Here is a 7446-nt window from a genome sequence, read left to right on the forward strand (position 1 = left end):
TGTGTGTGTGTGTGTGGAGGGCTAAAAGGTGAGTGTACACACTGTTTCTCAACTTGCAGATGGTGCCCTTAGCTCCCAGCACAAACGCCCAGCCTATGGGCCCTGACCGTGGTGATGCTGGATCGTGTGATAATATGTTTAGAGCCTACACAGAGGGGACTATCAACAACCTGTAAGGTTAAAGGTCAAACATTTATACACAGGCTCAGAGCCATTCAAAGTGCCCTCGATAAGCTTGTTTTGTGCTCTCCCTCCCACATGGTCTCAGTGAACAGAATTGGGTTGCGGGGGAGGGTGACGGCTGGAGGAAGCCGGCTTGGCTGTGGAGTGTGTTGGTACGGTGACCCTGTGGGTGTTTCTGACTCACTGAACCACACATGCCAAAGGTCTTCTTGCCCAAGGCAAGTTGATCCATCTCAGCCTGAACTTTGACAGGTCAGAGAGGGGCAGGCTGGGTGGTGTTGGGGGCCCAGCTACTTTGCAATGTCCTGGCTGGAATCAGGCTGGGTTCCTCCCGGCATCGTCTTGTCTCCTGGTGAGGAGGGATCACCTGGAGTGGGGCCAAGGTTCCCGATCTCCCTGTCACACTGCCTTTGGCCCTGAAGCCCAATGGAGGCTGAGAGGATGGATTGTTTGCACCTCTTCAGCTGACTCTGAGACTGCAGGGCCTGGGTGTCCCTGGTAGCTGCCAACCTGTTCATGCAGGCACACAGGAGCTTGCAATATTTACTGCAATGCTGCAACCTCTGGGCAATGAGAGCCATCGTGTCCCATATGCCTGTCTGATTGCTCCACCTGCCCTGTGTATTCTGATAAAGTTTCTGATTGCTGACACCACAGAGCCCCTTCCTGCCTAGAGTTGAGTAGGTTCTTGGTCTCTGGTGCCAGCTGCCTGAGCTCTTCCTTTCCTGGCCAGTTATTAAAGAATTATTTTCTGCTCGATCAGCTGAACTCTGACTAGTATTGGGCAATGCCTCTAGGCGTGGGCCTATCACTTGAAGCATTATTTGGGGCTGTTTGCAGATGGCCACTGCCTGCTACCTCTTCATGTATGAACCTAGTGATAGCCAGCAGCCTATTCAATCATTGAGATAGCAAGAACTGCCGATGCTGAAGTCAGAGACAACACAGCAGGTCAGGCAGCATCAGGGGAGCAGGAAAGTTGATTTCTGAAAAAGTGTCCCGACCTGAAATGTCAACTTTCCTCCTCCTCTGATGTTACCTGTCCTGCTGTGTTCCTCCAGCTCCACACTTTGTTGTTTCCACCTATTCAATCACAATGGGCATCACAGGTAAACAAATGCTTTGTCAATGACCTTCCCCCTATCATAAGGTCAGAATGGGAGTGTTCGCTGATGATTACACAATGTTCAGCACCATTTGCAACTCCTCAGCAGTCCATGTCCAAATGCAGCTCGATCTGGGCCACTGTACCTCATACTGAAGGCACTTTCATAATTGCAGAATATTGAGAAGAGATGATGACGGTGAGTGACTTAGGCAGGATTTGGACATGATGCCATTCACATGGTATCTTTGTGTTCGCCTTTCTGAATGGAGAGGTTGGGATTTGTTTAATTATACCAGGTACCCACTGTGTGCTGGTCATGGAGGCAGTGAATTTTACATTCAGTGCTGTGGTATCAGTCAGGTGAGGTGCTCTGTCCCAGACCACGGTGCTGTTAAAGTCAAACCTATCCAAGCAAGTGGTTAATATTTGATGCCCATCCTTTTGATAGGGAGAATGTGAGGAGTTGGGAGGTACATCATTTTTCCTGGAATACAGTGTTGATATGGTTATGTAAGGAATCTGGGAGATATCGGAACTAACCAAGCTTTAACAAAGATTTTGATGATAAACTGAAATCTGGAAATTTCATTCCACAGCTTTCAACATCAGAGAAAAATATCAGACCTCACTGCAACTGTCCACTTTGTCTTTGGTCCCTCACTTTCTCAGGAGAATCATACAACTGCATTCCTTCAGGGAATGGGAGTCACAGTCAGCCTCCTGTTTGAATGGAAGCCTTTATTCCCTTAGAATATTACTCTTTACACAGGGATGGAAATTGGAAGATTTACTCAGAATGAGTAGGGTAAAATATCTGATTAGGCAGTGTGTTACAGTGTCTGTGGAGAAAGCAGCACTGTTTTATACTTCATTTCAATGGGTGTTTCCTGCAGCATCCCAATTCTTTCTTTCTGTCCTTTTTCCTTCCTCAGACCCCAGACTAACTAGCCTTCGCCTCTGCCTCTCTATCCCCACAATTTGGTTTGAAACTTGATATTGTAAATGATTAATGAGAGTATCTTTTTTCTTCTTGTACCCATAGGCAGTGGTGGAATCAGACGGGATCTCAGACCACTGGTGTGACCAGCCACCCCACCCAAACCACCACCGGCTCCCACCATTACACAGGGACGTGTTCGAAATACATCCTTCTCTCCGGCAATCGGTGAGTCAGACCCAGGCTCTGTCAAAACAACAGAGAGAGTGTTCCCATGCAATATCTCGGCAGCATCACATCTGAAGCTAATTTTAAATTAATTGCAACACACTGAGAACAGATTCTAGATTTGTAAAGGTAAACAGAACATCCCAGAAGGAGAACTGATGGCACCCACATCTTGGTGATAAGTATTGGTTTTGGAATCTGTAACTGATTGTTCTCGCCCCTTGTCATGTTTTTGATTCAGTTGATGAGTGAGTGCTGCTTGCAAGGACAGCATTTCCTAATTGTCAAGAGAAGGTGTTGGTGGAGCCATCTCCTGAACCTCTGCAGTTTGTGTGGAAAAGCTCCATCCCAGATATGGAGAAAAGTCTCCACAATAAGGGCTGTTGTGAATCTTTGGATTTCTCCACCCAAGAGCGTTGTGGATGCTCCAGTGTGGTTTATGTTTAGGGCTGAGATAGACAGGTTTCTTAAGGATTCAAGGAACATAGGGAATGGGCAGGGAAATGGAGTAAATCCAAAAGATCGTCCATGATTGCATTCAGTAGTGGAGCAGGCTCAAGGCACTAAATGGTCTATTACTGCTCCAACTTCTTATGTTTTCCTGACGCTGTAGGGAGGGAAGTCCAGGGGTTTGGCTGAGCTAAGGTGCAAGATCGATGCTGTATTTCCAAGTAAGGATGGCTGTGACTTGGAGAGGAATTGCAAGTGGTTCCTCAGTGTCTGCAGCACCTTGTTCCTCTAGATCGTAGAGGTCACAGGTTTGGAAGATGCTGTCGATGGAGATTAGATGAGGTCCTGCAGTATATCTTGTCGATGCTGCTGCCACTGTGTGTCAGTGTGGAAAGGATTAAGTGTAGGTCGTGAACATGGTGCCAATCAAATGGGCTGCTTAGATTGAGTTGAAATTGCTGAAAATTATTGAAGCTTCACCCATCCAGGCAAGTGGGGATTATTCCATCTTATCCTGACTTCTGCTTTGTAGATGATGGATAGGCTTTGGGCATTCAGGAAGTGAGTTATTTTCTGCAGGATTCCTAGTTTCTGACCTACGTTTGTACATAAAACATAAAAACTAGGAGCAGGAGTAGGTTATTCACCCCCTTGAGCCTGCTCTGTCATTTAACACAATTATGGCTGATCTTATCTTGGCCTCAACTGTACTTTCCCTTTCGCTCCCATAACCCTTCAGCCCACTACTCATTAAAAATCTGTCTACCTCCTTAAATTTATTCAGTGTTCTAGCACGTACTGCAATCTGGGTAATGAATTCCACAGATTTACAACCCTTTGAGAGAAGTAATTTCTCCTCATGTCTGTTTTAAATCTGCTACCCCTTATCCTAATACTATGGCTTCTTGTTCTGGATTGCCCTACATGAGGAAACTTCCTCTCTACATTTACTTTGTTGATATCCTTTAACATCTTGTAGACCTCAGTTAGAAGATTGAAGAAAGCTGCAAAGCAAGTTTTGAGGAAGATACAAAGCGTATCCAAGGGAGAGGGCAAAAAAAAATTCCAGTTGGAGCATAAGGTAGGAAAATGTGAGATTGTTCACTTGGCAGGAAGAATCAATGTACAGAATATTATTTAAATGAGGGACTCTACAGAATTCTGTGGTGCAGAGGGATCTGAATGTCCTTGTATTTGAATCACAAAAGGTTGGCATGTATGTATGTTGGCCTTTATCACAGAGCAGATGGAGTATAAAAGTAAGGAAGTCATTTTCCAACTCTCTACGGCATTATGGGGACTGCAGCTGAAGTACTGTGCAGAGGCATGGTCTCCTTAGAAAAAAAAGGATATACTTGTATTGGAAACAGTTCAGAGAAGGTTCACGAGGCTAATCCCTGAGATGAAGGATTGTCTTGAGCAAGAGGTTGATCAAGTTGGGCCTTTACTCACTGGGGTTTGGGAGAATAAATAATCTTTCTGAAATACTTTGAGGGGCCTCAACATGATAGGAGTATGTTTCCACTTGTGGGGAAATCTTGAAGTAAGGGAGACAGTTTGAGAAAAATAGAGACAACAAGGTGCAGGGCTGGATGAACACAGCAGGCCAAGCAGCATCATAGGAGCAGAAAGGCTGATGTTTTGGGCCTAGACCCTTCATCAGAAATGGGGGAGGGGAAGGGGGTTCTGAAATAAATAGGGAGAGAGGGGGAGGCGGATAGAAGATGGATAGAGGAGAGGATAGGTGGAGAGGAAACAGACAGGTCGAAGAGGCGGGGATGGAGCCAGTAAAGGTGAGTGTAGGTGGGGAGTTAGGAAGGGGATAGGTCAGTCCAGGGAGGACGGACAGGTCAAGGGGGCGGGATGAGGTTAGTAGGTAGGAGATGGGGGTGCGGCTTGAGGTGGGAGGAGGGGATTGGTGGGAGGCCTCCATTCAAGGTGTGTAGGTGTTACTGTCTGGGCTGGCATTTATTCCCATCCCTATTTGCCCCTTGAGAAGGTGGTGGTGAGCTGATTTTTTGAATTGCTGCAGTCTATGTGCTGTAGGTTGACCAATAATTCCCTTAGGGAGGGAATTCCAGCATTTTGACCCAGCGACAGTAAAGGAACAGCAACATATTTCCAAGCCAGGATGGTGAGTCGCTTGGAGGGGAACTTGCAGGGGGTGGTGTTCCCATGTATCTGCTGCCCTTGTCCTTCTAGATGGAAGTGGTCGTGGGTTTGGAAGGTGCTGTTTGAGGATTTTGGTGAATTTCTGCAGTGCATCTTGTAGCTAGTACACACTGCTACTACTGAGCGTTGGTGGTGGAGGGAGTGGACGTTTGTGGATGTGGTGCCAATAAAGCAAGATGTTTTATCCTGGATGGTGTCAAGCTTCTTGAGTGTTGTTGGGGCTGTACTCATCCAGGCAAGTGGGAAGTATTCCATCACACTCCTGACTTGTGCCTTGTAGATTGTGGAGAGGCTTTGGGGAGTCAGGAGGTGAGTTACTTGCTGCAGTATTCCTAGCCTCTGACCTGCTCTTGTAGCCCCTGTGTTTATATAGCTATTCCGTTTGAGTTTCTGGTCAATGGTAACTCCCAGACTGTTAATAGTGGGGAGTTTAGTGATTGTAACGTCATTGAATGTCAAGGGGCTGTAGTTAAATTGTCATTTATTGGTCATGGTCATTTCCTGGCATTTGTGTGGCCCGAATGTTATTTGCCACAATAGACCTCCCAATTAAGGAGACAAGGAAGAAAAAATTATTGTCTTAAATAGCTATTAGTCTTTGAAATTCTGTTCCACAGTGCTTAGTGGGAACTGATCATCAAATATATTTAAGTCTGAGTTAGACAAAGTTTTCATCGACAAGCTAGTTAAGGGTTGTGGAGGAAGTTAGGAAAGTGGAGTTAAAGCCACAATCGGATCAGCCATGATTTTAACAAATGGTGCAGCAGACCTGAGGGACCAAACGACCAAATTCTTTTCCTGTTCCTTAATTTCTTACAATCGCAATTAGGTCCTGGACTAAACAGCTGAAGATTTTTGGGTTGAGGACCGATATTCCTTCTAAGTTCACCTTGTTGTGTGTGGCCCATTTATAGCACTACATGACCCCTTGCTAATTGTTACACAGCCACAGTACAGTCTAGTTTGCTGCCCAGGTACAGATCTACACAACCTAGAGTGAACATTTTTAGCACACTGTCCTGAAGAACACCTGCTGCAGTATCCTGAGGTAATTGGCTTCCAGCAACCACAATCACCTTCTTTTTTTCCATTTAAAGGTCTGAAGGATTAACTCTACTTTTAGCTTCAAGATGCGTCAGCCCTGCTACGCATTTCAGCATTTTCTATTTTTATTCCATCTTCTTTTTTGCTGTTGTAATTTTGCTTTCAGGATAGACAGATATCACTTTAAGAGAATATGCAAATTGGATACACATATCATCAGTAAAGACACCATGTTGTAAATCAGCATGTGACCATAGGCTGTGGTGTGTGTAAGTGAATTTCTAAATTCAACACGTTTTCTGAGGTCTCCTTTAATTTGTACATATTATTAATATCTTCAGGCTTCAAATAAAAGAGCCTATGTTATAGGTTGTCAATCCTGAATTTGCGTGTGATTGGTGAGTTTACATGAAGAAAGCATGAAACTCAAGAAGGCTCCAACACTGGAGATTTTTACTCCCATTTCCCATTTTCAGCTTGGCCAAATGCTGCCTTCATCAAAGCAGTCAGGGGCAGTCACTCCCATCTCTGAAATTCAGCTCTTTGTCTATGTTGGGTAAAGGACTAGAACTGAGTGATCTTGGCAAAATCCATGCTGAACATCATTGAGCATATTATTAATGAACAAGGGCTGCCTCACTGTCCACAACACTTTATTTACTGATAATTGAGGGGAGATTAATGGGACAGTGATCTGCTGGTTGACATTCCATAACTGACTGCTGTCTCCCTGTGCAATGCAGTGTCTAAGCCAGGTCTGTCAGTCATTCATCTGCCATTACTACAGCATCAATCTGTTGTATAGTACTGGGGTTCCTTGCCACACTCATTTCCTTACTCCAATTAAAAAACCTATCAGACTCTGAGATCAGCCAATCATAGCATGTGCAGAAATGCTCGATCGTAAAATGATTTTACTTAATAGATGTCAAAATTGCGTATTGTGGAGGGAAATAGCCCAGAGTGTGATCTTCACTTTCACAGCGCACAACAGCAGGAATATTGGAAAGTAACCAAGGATGATAAACTAACTCAGAATTTTAAAAGCCTGTTGAAGAAAGGGAGGACTGAGGGAATCGATGGCTTTGGTTCTGGTGCGAGAATGGGATGGATTGACAATAGAACAATGTGGAGGGAGAGCATGTAGAATAGGGTTAGGGTTAGGGAGCAGCCTTTCTTTCTCTCATGATGGTTCCTTCTTCTCTGCTTCAGCAAATGAACAGTTACACAAGTGTACACAATGGATTAATAGAACTGTGGAAGGGTGGTGGGGCTCATGTGGCATCATGGTAGTGCCCTTATCACTGAGCCAGGAGGCCTGAGT

Source organism: Rhincodon typus, chromosome 15 (assembly GCF_021869965.1).
Source record: "Rhincodon typus isolate 14 chromosome 15, sRhiTyp1.1, whole genome shotgun sequence".
Lineage (NCBI taxonomy): Eukaryota > Metazoa > Chordata > Chondrichthyes > Orectolobiformes > Rhincodontidae > Rhincodon > Rhincodon typus.